The sequence below is a fragment of the Lepeophtheirus salmonis genome, chromosome 1, assembly GCF_016086655.4.
Source record: "Lepeophtheirus salmonis chromosome 1, UVic_Lsal_1.4, whole genome shotgun sequence".
Lineage (NCBI taxonomy): Eukaryota > Metazoa > Arthropoda > Copepoda > Siphonostomatoida > Caligidae > Lepeophtheirus > Lepeophtheirus salmonis.
This window is the reverse complement of record NC_052131.2, coordinates 11462215-11485940: the sequence shown is the minus strand read 5'-3', so window position 1 is coordinate 11485940 and position 23726 is coordinate 11462215. Positions and strand designations below refer to the sequence as shown.

The 23726-nt window shown below is 29.4% G+C and overlaps 1 protein-coding gene across 1 annotated transcript in view; it reads right to left on the bottom strand.

Annotated features, from left to right (window-relative positions):
* Positions 1–23726, bottom strand: part of LOC121116852 (uncharacterized) — an 88294-nt gene that overhangs the window by 23179 nt on the left and 41389 nt on the right. The gene's annotated exons all lie outside the window — the stretch shown is intronic.

Sequence of the window (23726 nt, the reverse complement as noted above, 5' to 3'; positions counted from 1 at the left end):
AAGCTGGCCACAACGTGGACATGTCATTGACTAGTGGCATTGTCCGGAGTTATAAGGCAAAGACGAACAGATAAGCTTTGCTTTAATGATATAGAAGATAACTCCCCCAAGAACTCAACAATGTAACCCTCCGTTTTTCATGAGCACACTCACATGTAGTTGCTCAAAACTTAGATCTTCTCTCCTCAAGTTTGGAAAAATAATAAGAACAGCTTGAGAAAAAAAATGTGACGTATTTTTACATACCGTTCTGATATAACTCTATGCGTATATACCTTTCTTTTCTTAATATGAACCGCTCGCTCGATATTTTATTAATATGGATATACCGACATTTCTTTACAATTTACTTATTTCGGTCGCATATGGGCTTTATATTCTAATTTCTGGAATAGATTGGAATATCCAAGAATTGTAGCTATAGTATAGAGCTCTCCTTTAATATAAAATAACTTATTTAGCTTTGATATAGCATTATTTCAAAAATAATTGATGGTATCATTTTTCTATAACTGTTCAATAAATTTTGAGAATCTTAATGTACAATTTATTTAGCCTCCGAAGGATCTATCAAAATAATAATTTATTAATGGAAATGTATAATCATTTGATGGATCAATACAAACATAATACATACCAGTTTGTTTTTGTGCTAAAGGGCCACAATTATCAACGGTCTCCGAAGGTTATTATAATTTTTTTGAGTGTAAAGTGCAGTTCAATTGGACTCACGCATTCAGTAGCAGGGAAAAATATAAGCTTTTTTTCCTTCATTTCTTCTCATTCTATTTGCACACAAACGAAATAAATTACACCTCAGGGTTATTAATAATATTACACCAGCTCAATACTCCCATAAAATCTGTTCATTTTATTACTTTTCGAAGATCCTGATCACTATCAGTTCCTTCATCATCTAACAATAATAATAGTCATATTAATATGCATACAGCGTCATCTTTAAAAACCAACATATAAATAACCCACAGATCTATGGTCTATACCATAGTACAAAGCCCAAGACGTGCTTTACGTTCGTTTGTATATCTTTTCTTTATTAATTTTGATTTATATGAATTACAAAGAAAAAGAAGAAATAATAAAAATTATGAATATCTTAAAATAATCTGCAAAAACTTTTTATTTAAATAGATAAGCAACATTTTGTGTCTTCTTTGACTTCCCTTAATTATATTTATGGTATTTAAACAAAAATAATAACAGGTTTGTTTGGGACTAGAGGTAAATGCTAACGGTTGATTAATTCATTAGCATTTTTTTGACAAGGGCCCATATTATTTATTTTTTTAGTTAGCATCGTTCATAAATATTATTTAAATAATTTATAATGGCATCTTCTGTACTATCAAGCCAATCGGTTAATTATCTTTTATATTCATACATAGTTTTAAAAAATAGATAGAAAACAACATTCAATTGTAATAATATCACAATTATGGCTTGTCACAACTGCTGAATATTTTTAAACATATAGGATAAGTATGTATATGGTTGAAAATCCTAAACATTTTTTAGTGTGCAAGTTTGGTTGTTGATGAGCAACACTATATTTTAAATATCAACTGTTTCCCTATCTTATGCTTTTCTTATAGATGTTGCTGCTATACTATAAAAATAGATACCTCAATTGTATCTCACAATCTTTCTTGGAAAAAGAAACCGAACACATGGCCCGAAATCAGTTGGAAATTAGCCAATTCTTCCCAATTATGGAATTATTATTCAATAATTTTTCGACAATTGGTCACAGTATTACAAAAGCTATTTCAAATTCAATCAATCAACGATCAAAACACTGATAAAGGAGGAAGAACCCAAAAAAATTGACAGCTGACAAAAAATAACGCCTACATTTTCATGTAGAAGATTATTACACCGTGAACTTTGATGTAATGTTGAACATTTTCTCTTTTGTGAAAAAAAGTTGAGAGATACAATAAATTTTTCTAAGTAATTTCTACATAGTCTTATTGTTAAAATTCCCCTATAGTAATCATCCTTCAATCATGTATAAGTCAGGAAATTAGGATAATACCATAAATATAAAGACTGATAGGCAGACCTTGGCCAATTTGAATTAATTTTATTTAATTTTTGTTCGTTATAAATTCATTATCATAGACTCAACTATGTTAATGCTCATAAATTGGGACTGACACATCAATATTCATAAAGCTTATTTTAAAAATATGTGAATATTAATGTTGAGACGCGGTCCAACACCAATTTTTCTGTTGGTCTGAAATGATTTTTTTCTAGGTCGATCAAGAGCCTTATCTTGGCCTGGACGGTTGTCTGGAACCATGAACCGAAATTTAAATTGTAGACCAGAGGGGGAAAAAAAATTCTAAAAAATAAGTTATACAAAACAAACAAAGCCTATTTTTGTATAAATTAAATTTGAATACGAGAACAATCTATATCAAACTCGGGACATAATTACTGTAGTCTTACAAAAATTATAGATGTTCCGGTCTAGGATTTCCCGAGCACAGCACAAGACTAGTAGATAACACAAAAATTAACTCAACTAAAAGTTTTGCTTAATACAAATACATTATGCAAAAAGCCTTAGCTTAAATTATTCACTTCTACATCATACAACGCATAAATCACAAACTACTGCCAATAATGGAGTGCCTATATATAATATAAGCATTGTATAAAATACAATCATGACTAAAAGCTTCGTAGGCATTCAATATCAAATATTGTGAGAATAATTCAAAGACAGATAAGAAATAAATTAAAATGCATTATTCCTCTCTTCTTTTCCTTAATTTTGGACAATGGTATAAAACTCAGTATAATATTAAAATAAAAGCGTTAATGACAAATGGAATCTGTCAAATCAGGTAAAAAAAAATGCCCAAAGTAAATACCGAATAAATATATATTAATGATAGGAATAAGTTATCCACCTTTATTTGGACTCATATAATATATATAATTGATTATCAACAAATGAATATTAACGTATCGCATTGATTGCCAATAATTCAAAAATAAAATTACCTATAAATATATTATTGATATGTGTTTTTGTATATATATGAAATAAAGGTATGAGCAATGATCTTATTAGGATATTGCACGGTTTGTTTATTTCTAAAAAGAGTTGAAAGCTAATGATTTTTTTCTCTCAAATACAAATGTAAAAAGGATAATGAATATATATATATATCAAATCGAAACCAAAGTGAAAATTTGATAGTCAATAGATTTTATTTTCTATTTATAACTTTAAAAAAATTGTACACACAGGAAAACTGTACCTATAGAAATTTGAATAAATTAATGGATAATTGAATGACAGATTTTCTGGACTAAATAGGTATTTAGGCAGACCGGAGACAGTTGAAACACTTTTGGTTCAAGAAGTAAATTCTCCAAAAATACTTTCGATTTATTGATATATAATTAAATCTAAGGCAATGTGCTTCATTGTGATTTCGAATTTTCTCCATAAAAATAGTACAAACTTTGTCAATTGTATTTTTTTTCGAAAGGGACACTTTTCAATCTGTATATCTTAGCTTTCTCACTAAAAATAAAATGGATACCTCAATAGATAGTTGATGTTTTGGGGATGTGATTGTGACACATTCATCAATCACGATATGCCGAATATTTAAAGTAAGGGGCAAGAAATTGACTTATAAGTAACGGTCTTCATAGAATTTCCTAATTACAAACCCCTTATTTGGTACAAATATAATTGGCATTGTTTTCGGAAAGGACCGAATGAATAACTTTTAGCACATCCAATTATTATTGAATATCATGGAGTATTATTTTACTTTCACCCTTATTATGAAACCCATTTCTTTATTTTGCACTAGGTTATTAAAAGAAAAAACACACATATATATACACATCTTACCATCTTACTTGTACGTGATACTTTAAACAAAAGTAAATTGAGAAATATTAGTGTTGCGACCCACTCTAGGACCAATTTTATTTCGGTTTGGTTTTAACTGATTTTTTCTGGTGGGAGATAGACCTATATTTCGGTCTAAAACCCGATTTTAGACAGTAAACCGGAATCTAATCGTTTTTATATCGTGGACCGATATTTTCGGTCTCAATTTATAGACCAATTTTTTCTTCCTCCCATCTGATTTATAATTTGTACAAATATGATTTATTCTACACATTTTACTTTATATGACTATATTGTTCCGATGCTCACAATTTTGAAATACTACCAACTTCATTAACAATTCGTCTATGGAATCGGTCTAGATTGACTTTTAAATTAGACAGAAATACCTCTTTTTTTGTATGAGAGATTTGTTACCATTTTTTTTTAAAGGTCCGCACCGAACTTCTTTAGATGATTGAATTAGTTCGATTTGCTAAAAATTATGTCACAGATCGGTATAGGATTTTCAGACCGAAATCCATGAATAGTAAATACTGCACTCTTAAAAAAATAGCCCACAAACTATTAGTGATAAGAATAAATATGATAATTGATAATATTTGGGTCAGACTAACTTACAATTGATTATTTTTTCTTCAAATATTTTAAAAAATAATACTTAAATTTACAGCTATTTATTATTCACTAAGAGGATTAGAGGGGCGTCTGCAGGGGGTGGGCTGGAGGACCTGAAGCCCCCCCCACACACACACAAAAAGAAAGAAGGAGTTTTTGCTTTTTACTAAAAAATGTAATATTTGAAATTTAATTTTTCATTTTTGTTTTTCCAAAAAATTTAACTTTTCAAAGGATATTTTTAATTTTCTCCACATAAGTTCATATTTACAATTTAATCTTTCAAAAAAAAAAAATCGTCAACAGCTGTGCATTTTTGTAACTTTTTTCAAAAAAATAATTTTTTGTTAACAGTCTTGAATTTTTTTCACAAAATTGAATATTTGAAATGTTTTTCTTCTGAGAAATTGAATTTTTGGAGAAAGCTATGGATTTTTGAAATTTTTTTGAAAAAACTTCATGTATGGAAATTAATTTTTTCCAGAAAAATTTATAATCCAAGCCCCTCCCCACAAAAATTATATATATCCTGTCAACACCCCTGGGATTCTCGATATTACCAGGATCCTATAATATAAAAATGTGTTTACCCAAAAATGATAAACCGTAGTTAATATGTACAATACCCTATCTGCAGCTCTAAAGATAGATTATCAGTTAGATTATATGTAGGATAAACATATAGGCGATAAGTTAGGGAAAAGCTTGATATATATCTCAGCAGTTGACAAAAGTGGATGTAGTAGTGGAGATACGAAAAAATGAGAAGAGTTGGAACAGAGAAGACAGTCAAAGCATTAAGGAATTAATCATCTCAATAGGGAGTTAATTTTTTTCTTCCTATATGGATATTGTTTTTGCCAAATATGTAACGAATTCAATTAACTCAGCTAATGTAAAAAAACAATAAGTAGGGTTGATTAAAGTTGAAGAGTCCAAACTTTTTCTTCAACCCAAGGGCATCCTTACCCAATCAATCTCTTCTTATAGCAGCTCCATTATTCTACCCAGGCTTTATATAATTTTGCCTACCAATACCATCTACCATCCAAAATAACTTGTCATCTCTTTATATTTATTTTCTCTAAGGATGTACATTTGAGATTTTAGACGATTGTGGAATATTTATGTGTCTTATATTGGCATTCAAGTGACATCCTTTGGTAGAAGAAGGAACAATATATATTAACAAATTTCTTCCTTCCGCATTCAATGTTTAAAAAAAAAAACATTTTGGAAGTCAAAATATTTGTTAGTATATTATATACTTTGAAAATGAAGAAAAAACATTTCGATCTTGCATTAATGCATGAAACCCCTTCCAACAAATCAATTCAAGGACATCTTTAAAGGATACTTAATAGTCGGGAGAAACGCGAAGCATATTGTAAATATAAATATATATTGTATACGGATGCAGTTTGCCCTTCTTATCAAATTAATGAGTTTACATACCTATATTAAACTGTCCCGTTTTTAGGCTAACATTTTTCTCCCTCTCCACAAAGACCTATTTTGTTCAAGTATGGTTCGTAACTTGTGGAGTTTCTCTGTTTTATCAAACATCAGGATATATTAAAAGTCAACCTTAGTTGAAGTGATATTTGTTTATCAAAAATAGAGAAACAGAATATTGTGTTATCTACATATATTAATAAATCAAAGTTGTGAGTCTATCAGCAGAGGAATGGTGTTTGAGTGTCTAAAAGATCTAAGAAATAACAATTAGCAATGAGATTATGTGATTGAATCTCAACTCGTAATATTTAAAAAAAAAAGCCAAAAGTATATTTGAAAGTTTGTTTGATTGTCTGACAGGACTTCTTATAACAACGAATGTGTGTAATTATAACTCAGTGCGTTCTATTAAAAAAGAAAATAAAGAAAAAATAATAAATGTGACTTTAAATGCGGTTTATAAACGAGTGAATGTTGCTAAAGCTCAACATGTTGTATTAAAAAGAGTTCAAGTATTCAGAGTTGTATATAATAAGTATGTTTTAGCACGTGAGTTTAGTTGTATTTGCTGGTAACCTGAACAATTTTCTCAAGTTTTTATCATTATTCTTTCATTCTCGAGGAGAGAACATCTAAATATTGAGTAAATACGTGTTAATGTGCTGATGAAAAACGAAGAGAGACACTAAAGATTTGTTGAGGAATTATCTGCTATATTAATGAAGAAAATATGGATATGTTATTAAAGCAATGTTTGTATGTTCGCCGAGGACTAATAACTCCGTGCAATGCAGGACATGATATTGTTTTAATTTTTCTGTAAATATTTCTAATATTTACATGCTTAAATTTAAAATTGGGCATAATTATTCAGATATATAAAAACTCCCGCTCGTGTTAGATAAAACAGGCAAATCATTTAGCACATCTTATGCCCAATGGATTATAAAAAAATGGGTACAGTTTCTTTAAATGATAAACCGAATTATACAAAATATTAAAAGTACAACTTTTGACTCATATTATCATATTTAGAACGTACCACCTTAAAATTGCCAATTTTGACCACAAAATTACAAAAAATAAAAAATCCGACATAAATTGTGTTTACCATTCCAGAAATGGCTTGAGAGGCCTCAAACTTTGCCAAGTCAGTTTCTAGACTGTTTCCAAAAGAAAAGGTATTTGTGCATTGTGGTAAAAATTTAACCTAAAAAAGGGACAATCTAATACATATATATGTATATAAATATACATTAAAATTTGAAAATAATTAAAAGTATAATAATAACCTTCATACAACACCTACGATTCATTCCCAAACAAACCAAAAAACAGATGTAAAAAGTCCATATATTTTGTTTTTTTAATGAGCATTAAGTTTATGGAATTGATAAGATTTAATTCCTTTTAATTTTATATCATTAAGTTTCACAAGTCTGATTAAAGTATTTATATACTTTTATAATAACTTCAGGACCGTAACTAAGATTGGACTTTCTCAAAAATCTTTGAAAACAATTACAATTTTTATGGAAGATAGAAAATTCCACCGAATTACCTTTTTTTGGAAAGGACAAATTTAAAATTTTTTTTATAATAAACGATGTTTCACCATAAAACCTTCTTTTTTAGGATAAAAAATTTGAAGAAACATTTTTTTAACAATTTGACAAAAACAATATTTTAACGTGACAAAATTTGAAAATTGTAACTACATAAGAAAACTAGAATAACACTCATATGGGCACAATCTCTACCTAAAGTAATCTTGAAGCATAATAAAATATCAGTAATAACCGACAACTTAGGTCAAGTAATCTGAAATTGCCCCCTGCAATTAATTAGCCAATAAATTGGTCGTACATAGATACATACATATTATTTTTAAATATCCGTGTGTCTGGAAATATTTTTAGATTTATGTATGCGGATTTTTTTTTTTTTTTTCACTCCTTGGATGCAAGATCTCTTTTCATCTTAAATTTATGTTTTTTTATCTTGACAACTTTTCAAAGAGTTTATTATTATATAGGCTTGTATTATTATTTAAATTTTTTGTTTATTGTATAAATGTGCATTTTTAATACTTATTTATTTATTTGTTATTTAAATATGTAAAAAAAAAATATAATAATAACACAGGAGGAATAGAAACTTTTATTTATAATTACCTTTCAAAAAACTAAATCAAGTGCAAAGAAAATTTCTTTCTAAAAAAACACATTCATAACAAAAGATACATTGTGGGCGTAGCACATATACTTTGTATTAATGTTTAGTATTTGGTTAATCTCTGACTTATTTTCAGCTAGTTTGTGAGAGTTTTTTATTTGTATAATATGTAGTAGGGTAGCTGTTATTGAGTACTTCAAAAATCAATGGTTTTATTTTCATTCCCCCACCTCTCATTCGGTTATCATAGTAAAAATATAAATCTCTTCCCCTAGAATTTCAATATTTTAGCAACATTCAGAGATGGCTGCCCTTGGTTTTTAAACTCTGACTAATATTGTACATTTCTAAACATTTGAGTAAGTATTTATTTTTAAACCCAAATAAAACGTAAAATAAATCAAACTTGACCACGTCCAAGAAGAGTGCACCAAAAAATGGTTCTTTTTGTAAAAACAAACAATATTAAATAAAAATCCTTTAATAATGATCAAATTTGGAAACTACAAAAAATGTTAAACCAGTAAAGTTATTGGCATAAAACATATTTATGCTTACAGACAAAGTAAACATTGCACATAACTTTATGTTATTTGTAAAACATGGAAATATGAAAAAAATTGGCAAATTTTTAATATTCGTAAAAACCTTAAGAAGCAAGGGCCAAAACAAAATGGAAGCTCGGCACAAGTGAAATTAAAAAATTGATTTGTAAGGGCCACCCTAATCAGGAAATCTCTTATATGATGTATTCATAAGTAAAGTTTTCTTTATGTATTTCATTCAATAAAAAGTTGAGTACATATATTTGAGATTAACAATTTATATTACTACCATGCAAATTATGTACATCAACAAACAGTGATGCCCAATAATCAATTGCTGATAACAAACTAATAAATTTAATTTTAAATTAACCTTTTACAGTTTCCTTTTTAAAATATATAATAAATGTCAGTAATGGACGATTTAAAAAAAATCCTTGATATTGATTTTAATAAAACTCCTGATTCGGATACAGATTCTACATCCCATTCCGACATTATTTATAAGATTACTAACGGTCATTTAGAGTATTTAACATCTTATAATATTTTTACATAGCTATAACAATCTCTGGTTTGATCGTAATGAGTACACTTGTAGGTAGACCAATGTTACAACACAAGTAGCGAGTCTAACGGTTAAGCCAGTGGAGTAACACAATCATACACGTTTAGAAACGTTCAGAATGGTCCTAAATATGAGACAACAATATTTACAAAACTAATTGCACTAAAATAAAATTAATGCACCAACCGCATGTGTTTAAAAGACGTTTATTTACGTTTAGTTTCTGTTTAATTTGTTTCTTCTCAGTTTTCGAGCATATTTTGATCATAAATTATTTTTTTCGATATTTTATAAAATTATAGAACTAAAGTCATAAGTTTTACATGGTCCTTTTTTGTATATTGAGGGAAATATTCCATTTGTATATATGTATATAACTTAGAAAGGAAATAAATAGTTACTAGTAAATACCAGTAATAAATAATAACATATAAGAAACAAGACCTTATTTTCTCGTTACCGAATCTAGAAAAAGCACCGAATTCTCCAATTCCGATTAATCGATCCAATCATTAGTACAAGGACAAGTCTGAAAAGTTTCCAGCCTAAACGTGGCGATGGCAGCACTAGTAAATAAAAGCTAGTCACATCTATCTAGCATCTCTTCACAGTTAATTACCAAAGTTTCAGCCATTTTGGAAGCAGAGTTCCTATGCAACAGGCGCTTGAGTGAGCTGACGTGAGTTTTTTTTTTTTTAAATAGACAAAATCGAGTGTGGAGCAATCATTAAATATTTGTTTTTGAAATATAACCTTTAAATACATTGACACAATAGTAAGCATATAAAGGTTTGTTGTGTTAAAATTTGATGCGGCTAAGTCAATCCAACTCGGAGTAATTGAGCCAAAAAATAAAAGTGTCTTGTGAACAATGATTTTGCAGAAAAGAACGCCAAGTACTGACGGGTTACAAAGGCGAGAGCATCGAAGAGAATCTTGTGTAAATGTAGTCTTATAAGGAGACTATGTTGAAAATAAAATTAGGAAAAAATGTATTATATTTTTTTTATGTAGGAAACTTGTTGTATTTACAATGTCATCCGGAATTTCCCAGGATCCTGAAATTTAAAAATGGATTCCCGCCTGAAGAATAATTTAACGTGAAATGAGAAACCCACAAAGTTATTAACTACCTCTTAAATGGGGCCAAATATCAACTTTCACTCACTATGTAATTCATTTAGAATCAACCTCAAATGACCTTGTGTTCCTTTGACCCTTGGACATATATTTGAACTTACTATGTATCTCTGTACGTATTTGAAGTAATAACTTTTGGCATGCAAGATAAAGAGAAGGGAGATCAGAGAGAAAACGACTTATAAAAATGGTTTTAACATATGCTTCACACTACGAAGTGGGTTCATATTTAATTATTCACTTTTGCAGGCGAATAATGAATGCATTGATAGATAAAATTACAATAAATAATGAACTGTTTTCAAGAGCCACACTTTCCCTTCACATTCTTATGTCTTCTTTTCTCCTTTTTTCTTCCTCTCTCTCTAATTACCATTAAATGATAATATAATTGAAGTCATTATTCAACCTCTCATGAACAAATACCTTAAATAATTTTAATAAACTGGGAAACTATTTGGCAATGAATTAAATAAAAAACAATTAAAATTGTATCTATTATAATTATTATATATGAGGAAGTAATGGTAATACTTATTAAAAGACGAAACAAAAAAAAGGAATCCTCATTAATTCTCTATTGGATGAACATCATATCCCATCTTCATTGAATTTTATTGTTAATTAAACTCTATATAATTTTTTTATTTAATCACGCAGTAATAGTTGATTTTCATAACCCAAGTAAGTAAGTACACAATTATCAATTAATCTTCCCTAAAAATTCTAACTCAAAAGGGGATAAAAAAATGTATCTTTCAAGGACGGGATCAATGGTTGAAATTACTTGTTAAAGGATTTTGGTTTTGTTATTTGTTTTTTTAAACAAAAAAGAAATATACAAAAATGACTTCCATTTCCATAAGGACAAAGGGAATGAGGAACTAGGAGAACGAATGTTTTTGAATGGGGTTAAAATTATTTTTTTTGCCCATGAAATGAAAATATTTTTCAATAGCCATATGCAAATATTTACTACTTTTACTATCAACTATAGAAGAATTTTGTCTCATCATTGGACCAATCAATGTTTTTTTCTTTTTATATATCTATATTAATAAAAGAAAGAGTTGGGAACCATGAAATATAATCCAGATTAATTAAACATTACCATTAGAAAAATCACTCCAATCAAACATATAATGGAACATCAAATCAGTCACGACTCACAAGTACCGTAAATTCTTGGTTCAAAATTATTCATCTCATTCGTACAAAATTACAAACTAGTATCTACCCAATACCATATACTTTACAACAATTAAATTTTTAAAGTATAACTACTCTATTTTAATTTCCTGCACTTTGATTTGGCTCACACATGATTGGTGCATCAGTTTTGGTTTAGATTCATATACACCAAAGTGAGTCACAAATTCACAAAATGGAAAAACGTCAAGACATTATCGATCTTAACATCACAATATTAACGCCTTAAAGGTCTTAATTGTGAACAAAAACACCATCAACTTAACCATCCAAATATTAAAGAAGATCAACATCATCAAGTAAGGTCGAGATCGACATGGGGGGAAGTGTTAAGTTTCATGAGCTGACTGCATGAGGATATCTCGACAGGAAAACAATTCGAAAATATTCCCAAGGTGTTAGGAAAAGGATGAATGCTTTAAGGGCTGATGGAAGTGGCCATTTTGAGTGAAGATTCATGATTGACAATGTCCTATAACATATGGTGGGCTCTTTATATATTCGAAGGAAATGAAACACTACATCCATGAGAGCTCACAAATCTAAGAAAAATCAACACGGAACAATTATTCGTTTACGTATTCAAAGGTGTGTTCCCTCTTCTTGAATGAAACAGATGGAAAAAAAATCATTGCCATGTATCTTCTTGTACATTGTTTGAAGGTTCTTGTTTCCCTCGTATAAATAAATAGGCTACAAATAATTGGTCAAAGCCAAAGTGGCATGCCAAGAAGGTATTAAACAAAGTTTTTTATACAAATAATAATCATAATTGGGAATAAATAAACTCCATTCTTGTAACAATGAGTTAGAGAACTCACTCTCTATAAATCCAATTAAACCCATTCTTAATCCACAACATATACAATATATATGCCTCATTGGGAGATTCAAAAATTGTTAGGTACACTTGAGGATAAATATGTGGCACAAGAAAAACAAAAGCCAGCTATAATATTTTTTTCTCTAAATTGATAAAAGATTCTTATTAAACCTTTGCGTGAGCTCAAATTTTGAAATACTGTAACCAAAGTTGATTGTCACAATACATGACTGAGAAATTGATGAAAATTATTTGAAAGGACATAGCGGGGCCAATAGTCTCTTCAATCAAATAAGGGTTTTAAACTATAGTTAAAATTCTTGGATATTTTAGATTTTCCCAAAATTTGAATAAAAACCTTATATCTGTCACCAATATGTCCATGAAATTTTGGACTGTTTGTATAATAGGTGAAGTATAAAGTTTTGAGTGGTTTTCCCCTTTATTTTGACAATAACATTTTCGATGATTGGCCTACTAGAGCGTACCTCATCTTCGACGTCCATATAACCAGAACAGAATCCTTAGAACCTTCGTTTTGCTGTTGTATGTAATACTGTATAGGGTCCATAAATAGAACATTTCTTTGTCCGCCTTTTCACCTTGGTCGTAGTGATACAGAAGAATTTTCTCCTTTTTTACTTCCATTTTGGAACGCTGTAACACACAATTGGCTTCAACAAACAAAAATGTAAATGCACGTTTTTTAAGTGTACATTTAACCATTTTTTTGATGCAATATATTAATTGTTAGATATAGGTGACCAAAGACATATAGCGAAAACCGCGAATGAACTTTTTACTTAACCTTATATATGAAATAAAAAAGTTAATTGGAATTTTCTACTCATCTTGATTTTTATTCGAGATTGTTTTTATGTTGACGCGCTACATATGTATGTAAGCAAGGTTAACTTCATAAGTAGTTTAATAATGATGGATGACCACCAATCGGTCAATTAGTTACCTAATGTTACCGATATTTCCCCAGAAAATCTAACTCTTTAAATTACTTAGCCCCATGGAAACAGGGATCGAACAATAAAACGAAGTCACAAAACGCACCAGTGAACTTGAGAAAATTTAATTGGCTACAAGAAAACTATAAATAAACTACCCCCCCACTTTCCTTGCAAGATGACGTTACGTTAGTATGAGTGGGGAGTTAGTGAATCTACAAGAAAACGATTGTGCATGTTTCCGCTTCTATCTCTCGCTAAAGAAATTCGAATAATTACTCGTGATTAATTGATATGCATATCTACTGTATTAATCAAACTTTTCAATATTTTGATTTTACGCCTTAATTATTTGGACGATTTCTTTAAAATGAGCAAGGTGAAAATTTCAAAGCTTCACCCAGTGTATCCTACGATATTATTTTTATGACTGATGGATTGGATTGATAGAATATATACCTTATGACTATGACTCAATTTTTTCATATGTACATAGGCTCCAAGGGGTGCATAGATATTTCATTATTGTATACCACATATGATATCAAAATAGTCTAAGATAATTTAATTTCCTTAAATTGTTCAAGGAATAAAACAAAACAATATAAGGACAACTAATACTAGCCCAAGGAGTTAGACTGATATTCCAACTTGTGGGGGTTTTTTCCATGACAATGACCATCATGTAATAAAAAGTATTTTTTTCCAAAAAAATTTATAATTTATGATAGACTCGAGTAGATTGATGCCTCATTGGGAGATTCAAAAATTGTTAGGTAGACTTGAGGATAAATTATAATATATTGATATCTTCATAGTTGAAAATTATATGATCTGCCAGTATGGAAATTTTTTTTAAATCCAAAATTTGGCGTGGTCCACAGCAAATTCCAACCGATACTATTCGCCTTTCGATTGATTTATACTTAGGTGTTCTCTCTCTTGAAAAATAAAAGAGTAATGATAACAACTTTGGAAAATAAAAACTCCTTTCAGGTTACAAACACAAAAATACGTTCTTTCTTCCATTGTCATATTTTTTTCCGAATCTCCCAATTGTCCTCTTTTACTCTAACATACTTTCTTTTTACTTTCTATTTGGGGCGTTGGGGAACTTTAAAATAAATTCATGAAAGGTTAGGTTTTGTGTAACACACATCGCAAATTTTCCCCCTTTTACGTCCTGTCAGGCAACTTTTTTTTAAATAAATAAAAACAATTTTTTTGTGAACAAATAAATAAAAAAGTTTTACAGAATGACGCTCTATGTATCAGTTCCAATACCAATATAATAGGGTACAGTTTTAAATGTTTCAATACTCCGGCACGGCAATAGCACTGGTATATCGAACAAGACTAATGACTAGCATTTTTTTTCTAAATTCGAGTTTCGAAATTTGGGAGTTTTAAGTGTGAGTCCGTATTAGACTCGAAGTAGAATGGGAGATCGACATCGGATAAATTCCTGCCTACACATGGCCTTAGTATGTAATGGGTTGCATTGATTAGTGTTGGGTTTCGGTCTGGAAATCCGAGACTGGTCTGATAATGTTATAATTTTAACTAATTCGTACCGGTCTCGTATTTTTCCCCCGAAAGTAAGTTTGAGAATAAAATAACGTTTGATCAACCAACTTTCTGAATTTGGGTCAATATTTTAAATTGCAGTCCACACTCTAGAAAAAATTACTTAAAGCCGAACCAGAAAAAAAATCAGTTTTGGACCGAGTCTCAACACTTGTGTTCATGTTAAATTCATTCCTCTTATAGCAGATTGAAGCTTATCTAATGAAGCGGCGTGAGAACTAAGCATCTCTCCTTTCAAACATTCTTCAAATTGGCAGGGTGACCAAGTAAATTTTCGATTTTTTAAGCATACCAGGAGGTCACGTTTGTTACAAGTATAAAATTCCACTTTTTTCAATTTTTTTCTACTTCGTTTATGATTTTGTTCATGTAATTTCCTCACATATACAAAATTCCAACTTATGCATGCCTATTAAAAATATATGATTCATCTCCTCATATCCTCATATCCTACCTACCTATGAATATAACTTTATTCTTACGCATTGAAAGTAACGTTACTAATTAAAAGATGGAATTAATGATGAAATAATAACATTAATTAATTTTCTATCTTCCTTTAAATGAATAAATCAACATCATGACTCACTAAATGAATGAGTATGCCTAAATAGCTTTCCTTATAATCATTATGATATTACTAAAAACAGACATACAATATTTTATTTATTATATTATGAGAGTTGCAAGGTTAGTCACGATATTAATTAAGCTGAAAAGAGCAGAAATATCATAATTCTGCTATAACTTCCTTTCTTTTCTTTATCCTGGCCTTGTTTGTCTCTTAAATTACTATTTGATTAAAAAAATATATAAATACTAATAGGACCATGAACAACATAATGCTTAACATAAGATAATTGGACCCGACAGCACAAAAAAAAGCTAGAATGAATTTTCTTGACAACAGCTGTAGATTTTGGAAAAAAAAATATCAATTTTTTTTTTTTTTTGAATTGCTTCAAGTTTTTGAACTTTTTGAGAATAGATGTGAATTTTTGAACGAAATATATATATCAAAATTATATTTTTGATTTTTTTTTTTTAAATTAATATTTGAAATTGAGCCTCTGAGATATAATCCTGTGGAGGCCCTTGATAGCAATTATAGTATCTTGATAGTATCTTTTAACTATTATTTAAAATATTATAGAATCGGCATCGGGAATTTTTTCAAGAATCGCATTGGAATCGGGAGTGGGATTTTTTTTTATTGTCTCATCACTAATTTGTATCCTTAGACGAATTATTATCTATTTCTATGAACAATATTTCTTATTAACTATTTAGAGGCACTGCAAATTGCATTGAAAGTACTCAAAGTTAATTCTCCCTCCATAAGAATGAGCAATTAATTTTAACTGAAAGGCCATGTCGGGGCCATTATAAGTCTCCTAAATAAAATAAAGAATTTAAACTAAAACTAAAATTCTAAGTATCTTAATTCATTCTACAAATTTGAATATAAGGGAAATAATTGACTCAAATATGTCTAGACGCAATATTAGCCTAAATGTATGGATTTAAATTTTTTTTTAAAAAAGGGATTTCTCCTCTTTTTGATTTTTGCTTAAAATTATCTTTATGTTGACGCACCATATATTCAATTACACGAACTCAACAAGCTACTAAATCAACATCAACAAAAAAGTGGTTGGAATGTCAGATTTATCCTTCCAAACCTTTTACGTATTACTCAAAACATCCTTTCAATCAAATAAAGGTTCCAAACTTTAGCTAATTTTCTTGCGTATCTTAACCCATTTCACAAATTTGAATACAAAGCCTATAATTGACTCAAATATGGCTATGCAATATTAGCTGGTATATATTGCATATATGAATTTTTTTTTAAAATGGAATTTCCTCTGTTCTGATTTCTGTTCAAGATTGTTTTTATATAGACTCACTTGATATTAACTATACTAAAAAATACCAAAAGCACTATGAGAAAAATATGTCTTAACAATAGACTATAATATGTATTGTACATACACGTGTGTACTGCTAACACAAAATCAAGCAAGGAATAGGAATAAATCTCATATTTTTCAATTAATTATCTTCAATATTTGTTAACTCTATAATGGCATACGTATAATACTTGAAAATCGAGTTTTATAAATCATCAATTTGAGGAGTTTGACAATTTTTGGCTCAAAAACTTCATGGATGTAATTGCTTATAAATAATTTATATGTTATGAAGGTTCTATTACACTGTGCCGAAAACTTTTTTGCAAAACGGACACTTAGGCGAAAAGATAATAAATATACTTGATGATAATTCATACGGCAATTTGCAATTATGATTCCCATTTATGTTACTCCAATGAAACGAACCAATTATTAATTAATGAACACTTAGTGATTACAATTCGAGGCAAATAATTGCACATTTTATGTTTTAAAATTAGAGAAATCTGAATGGAAATCATAATTACTCGGTACTGCAGCATGAATCATCAAAAAATATATTTTAAAAAATTCGGCAAAAAAAATAGTCGATGAAGTGTCTGCACAGAGAGGATTAAACAGCATTTCATACTTATTGCCATCTAGTGTTTGCAAACTTATAGCTATACAAGCTAATACAAATTCTTCTGAGTAATCCTTCAAGGGAGTCGCAAATTAAACTATGAATTCAATGGTCCTTAATTCATAATAAAGCTTATTTCATTTAGAATCAAGATTAATACGATAAATTATGAAAAACAAAACAATTATATTTAAGAAGTATTGCAGTGCTCATGTCTAAATGAAACAAAAAATATGATATCATATTATGTGAAATACCTAACATATTTAGTAGTTCATGATAAAAATAGGTTACGAATTGTCCTAAAGCGTAAAAAAACTTTGATCTTAAATGTATATTGCTTTGATTAAAAGTACGTACAAGGTTAAAGGACAAAATTGAATCGTTTTATTTTTTTTCCATTTCTTTGTTAACCCTTGGTTAATACATTTGCACAATATGGAAAAAGGTTTTGAAATTAAATATTATTCAAATTAACTTTTAATATATGACACATTTTTATCAAGGTTAATCGCTCCAATTGGTTTACAAAAAAGGAGTCGCTTTGCATAGTTCTGAAATTAAAAATAGAATTGAAAACAATTTGTGATAATATAATAAAAAAAGTTTATTCAATCGACAATCACATTACAGTACGATATAAAAATATGTAAAATTCAATTAAATATTGTGAGACGATGGCAAGAGTATATCCTTCGGATGGGTCAATTAAAAATATTATACATACATCAGTAAAAGCGTCAAATTTTTAACCTGGTTTTAATACTAGGATTTTATATAGAACTTTGTAACTGATGTCACAGTACATTGAGATCGTCATTTAATCTTTCAAACTCTCCAACCACAGGACTCCTCGTTTTCAATGTCTACTTTTTTTGCAGTTTTTTAAGTACAAATTAGGTATTATAATAGAAGAATAATTACAGCGAACTTAGACTGAGATTCGAGTGCTCTGAAAGATTAACAGTTCATATAGATTGAATTAAATAATGACACCTCAATATGTCAAGTTGTCAAATTAGAATAGGCCGAGACTACGAAGCGGAAGGAGTTAATTAACTGCAGATACTTTTTTATAGATTGAATGCATGATCATAATGACTTCGATTGGTATGAACGAAAAGGATTCAAGGATTGATTTAAAGATGTAACATACCCAGAGGATCAATTCATTGGTCATGATTCTTCTCTTACAGCAGATTTATGATAATTGATTACTCTTTCCCCTCGAAAAATTCAAATATTGACAGCTGATATGATGTCACTCTGGAATCTGAGGAACCATATTAATGTTCTGAAGCGTAGTTATTTTACAAGAAATAAATACTTCATATTTTTTAATTTTTGTTAACTATGTAATTTTTTTAGAATTTATTTCCTTAATAAATACTTAAAAATAGCTAAATCCGTTAAGATGCTAAATTTTTTTTGTAAAAGAACCGTAACTTTTTAGTTAGCTAGCCAATTATGTCATATTTTCTTCTGCTGTTGAATGATTCTTTATTTACTAGAGAGGATAGTTTCTCTTTTTAACAAAAATTAGTATCAATAATTCAACGGTCAATCAACAGGTAAAACGTTATTAAGGGCCAGAACTAAAGAAAACAACAGCTTACAAAAATTACATGGATATTTTTTATATTTTGGAGATCGGATTGTGACAGATGTGTTAATAAACCAAAATTATACTATCTTTGATTTATAATTGTTAAATTAATATGTATTTACTCAACCAAATGGATAAATTTAATGAAGAACACTTTGAGAAACTTCATTTAATGACATTATAAATGAAAAAATAATAGCATAAAGTTTTTATTCTTATAAAATTTGGTGTTAATGCTTTCAATATGGCCGCCGTCTCCCTTAATGATGACGTCACGATAATCATTTCATCACTGTGTGATATCCCATTAACATGACACAAAATATTATTGTTTCCTTTCGTTTTTTCAACTACTACCTTCATTAGTAGTGTTGTAAACGTTGATTGGTTGCACTCAAACTAGCTCTTGTTGTTAAGCTACAAGTGAATTTTCATCTGCCTTCAGCCTCTATCACAGCCTCCACACGAGGTTAGAACTTGGCACAGGTTACCACAACATAATCGGCAAACATGTAGGCTCATTGCTTCTTCATACTGGCCTTGAGCTCCTGCACATTTATGTGTGATGTCTTCCCAACCTTGCCCTCTAAGACGCTCTACACACTGAAGTCCCAGAAGTCAGCAAAGTGCTCCTTGCAGAAGTTTTGTGTCTTCCAGGTAGTATGGCTGGGGGCACCGTCTTGGATCCATACATAGTTCTCAGGATAGTTAGATTTCAGCCAGGCCAAGATCTTCCACCTCAAGACCTTATATTAGGCCTCAGCCCTGATTTTCTCAGTTGGCTTGAAGAAAAAGGGATCCATTTTTTCCCCACCAAAGGCCACTTCTTACAAGCACATTGTTTGGGGCGGAGGATTTGTCTTGAAGGTGTCGTGGACTTCCTCAGGTGATGTTGCTATGAATCTGTCGTTTCTGAGGTTCCAAACCTAGTCAACTAAGATTATCTTCTTGTTTGAGAAGATCTTCACAATCGACGAATGACTCTTCCAGTAATTAAGGACTTTTTTTGTCTATCAAGCCTTAAGGCCTTCGTCCTATCGCTGAGGAGATGTATTGGAGTCATTACAATGATCTTAAGGGCGATGTCATCATGAACTGCCCTCCTGATGGCGATCTGGTCCACGTTGAACTCGTCAGCCAAGCGACGCATTGATGAGGTTGGATATTCCTTGATCTTGGCCTCCAGGGACTTGAGAAATGTTTCATCTCGCTTCAAACCATTTCCTCCACTTCCTTTTGACTCCTTTCCCATTCTCCTTGGTCACCCTAATGATCCAGAGTATCCTCACGGTCCCACCGACAATATCAAAATATGCCTTTTTTATTCCTGTTCACTCATTCTTATTCCTCCGATTTTGATCAAATCAAAACAATGCATAAGACAAAAAAACACATTTATCGGAACATTGGTTGAGATGTCAACTGAACCTTAATAAGCGTAAAAAATTAATTTGCATGACACGGAAAATTTCCTTGTCGCACTCTATATTAACAATTTTTTACAATTAAACACCAAATAATTCATGAGGTGGGAATAATCATCAAACATTAAATATATTTTCAACCTTTTCTATTTTTTTTTAAAGGAGGATAGTTTTAGAAATATAATACAAATCAAATGGTATTATAGCTACGTAGAAAGTTGCTATTCAAATCGAGCAAACGTATTAAATTAAGTTGTATGATTCAAAAGTTGTACTTATCTCATTTAAACTACTCTCCCAGCTTTAACCTACATGCATACCCATAGTATATACACATGGGTACAATTATAATTGATCATTATTACTAATACTTTTTATTTTCAAGAGAGAAACAAAAATGCTTTGTATATTACTTAATGAGCTCAAAATACCGTTCATTTATGTTTATTTATTTCACTGCTTTTAATAGAGATCATTTATGGAAATTTTACAGTTACTCCTCCGCTACCAACGATAAAGCTTTGTGGACTCTTCTACTACTATGACTACTACAACCCAAAAAAATATACAATTACTATTAAGGTCAGTCCATATCATTAAAACTACAAATAAAATTTTTCTTAAGTCGACAAGAAAAATCCAATTAGTTATTCAATAAGAGAGTTAACATAAATGTAGGAGGGGGGGGGATATCATCTTAAAAAGTTCTATGTAACTGTTTCCTCTATCTATCTACATCATACCACCTAAGTACCTATTCATATTATGTATATATAATTATGCATAAGCACATAATATTAAGGATATGGCCTAGTTAGAAGGATGATGATGAACAAGGAGGCGGAATAATTGGGGTTGCAGAGAGAACCATGAATTAGTAACTACATATGTTAAACATATGTAGATATATTCTGTTCCTTTTTAATGTTGATTATATTATGTACTTGAATAAGGCTCAATTGCATCATTCAGGAATTGTAAGAAGTAATGATGGGATGATACATAAAAAAAACCCAATGCCGATTTCGATGCAATTCTAGTAAAAATTCTGGATACCGATTCCGATTCTTTAATATTTAAATAATAGTTCAAAAATACCATTTTGCTATTAGGGGTGCCCACAGGATTATATTTGGAGGAGGAAAGGGAATTTTTTTGAAAAAGAATTGAAAAACTAAATTTTTAGAAAAAAGTTTCAAATATGCAATTTGATATTTAAAATTTTTACAAAAATCCACAACTGTTCACAAAAAATTATTTTTTGGAAAAAAAAATCAACATCCACACCTATTAATAAATAATTAAATTTTTGAAGAAAAATTTCCAAAATTCACAGATGTTCACAAAATATAATATTTTTTTGTAAAAAAAAAATTTTTTTAATATTAAATTTCCTAGTAAAAAGCAAAAGTTCCTTGATTTGGGCGTGAGGTTATTTTTTTCCATAACTTAGAAAAGTAATAAATGGTTGAATACCAGTAATAAATAAGAATAAAAATACAGTAACAAAATCATGAGATCTTGACAAATATGTATATATTTACTACTTGATGTTCTTAAATTCCATTATCATCACTTTGCATCGCAAAAAAACTAAAGTTCCATTCATAAGTAAAATAGTTGACATTGCAAATAAATTAATAAATAAAACAATCAAGAATAGGTATGAAGCAAACCTACGTGGGCATTTTAAAAAAGAGGCATTGATGTATTAATTAATAAGATTAGTAATACTAATAGCATAACTTTTATACTTTAAGCATGACATCCATTATTAATCAGTTTCTCTACGAGATCCCGTGTTACCGGGAAATCCTGCATTTAATTATTCCGTGATTGAGTTTCATTTAAAATAAATAATTAATCGATTAAAAGTCATATTCATCGAAGTTGTGATTATTTCGAATTATGTAACTTTAATAATACAAAACAATCATGAGTTCCCATTCTTTTCTTTTTCTACTCCGTATGCGGCCCATCAACACAAAAGCAAGCTAGAATTATTATGCTCAAAATTGAGTCTACATTAAATTATTTGACGAATTATCATCAATTTCTAATGACAAATTATTATATGAAGGTGCAACATATTGTTCTTCAAGTAGCCAAAATTATTTGCCACAACAAAAGAATGATAAATTGATGGACTTTATTTTAAATACTTCGTTTAATACCCAATATTAGTCTCTATAATCAAATAAAAGTTTTAAACTATGGTTAAAATTCTTGAATATTTTAACTTATCCCACGAATTTGAATGCAAAGCCTATAACTGACTCAAATATGCCTATGCATTATTTTACCTGTGTGTATACGACGTAAAAAATAAAAGGGGATTTTCAACTTTTCATAATTTGTGTTGAAGATTGTTTCAATAATGACACAACACATATGTACACTCAGTTACATAAATCATATAATATAATGTGCATTTTATACTAATGAAAAGGAAACAATGAACAAAAATTATACCAAAGGTGTCCCTTAATTAAAATTGACTAAAAAAAAAAAAATTAAATTTCATAATATTTTTTATCTACTAACGATATCCCGATATTTAAAAAAAAATATTTCCCGGGATCCGGCTCAACGAAATTTTCCGGGGAATGTGAAATCCAAGAAGGTATCTACTTTATTGTTCTACATTAAGCAAAGATTTAGATCATCTAAAATACACCTACAAGATTTCAATTAGAGAAGAAAACGTCATTAATATTATAATTGCATTAAGTATTTTTTGCTTTAAATGTCATGGATTAAGTTGGCAAAACGAATAAAGTGAGGATAAATTTATTTGTAGATTAAAAAATTGCTAAGATTTGAATCATTATTAGGGATATACTCCTTACTAATTTAATATTTGAATTTTTCTTCCAAAAAATTTCATTTTTTGTGAACAGTTGATTTTTTAAATTTTTTAAGAATGGATATAAATATTTTTAATTTGATTTTTTAAATTTTTTTCCAAAATATTCAACTTTTTAAATTATTTTTTCCATTTCTATTTTTCAAAATTTTTCAATAAAATTTAGATTTTTGTATATTTATTTTCAAAAAATTCCAAACAAACCAAGCCTATCCTCCCAAAAAATATATATAATCCTGTGGACGCCCCTGGTAATCCAATATTTCTAACTTATAAATTGTTCCAAAATACCAAACCTGGTTT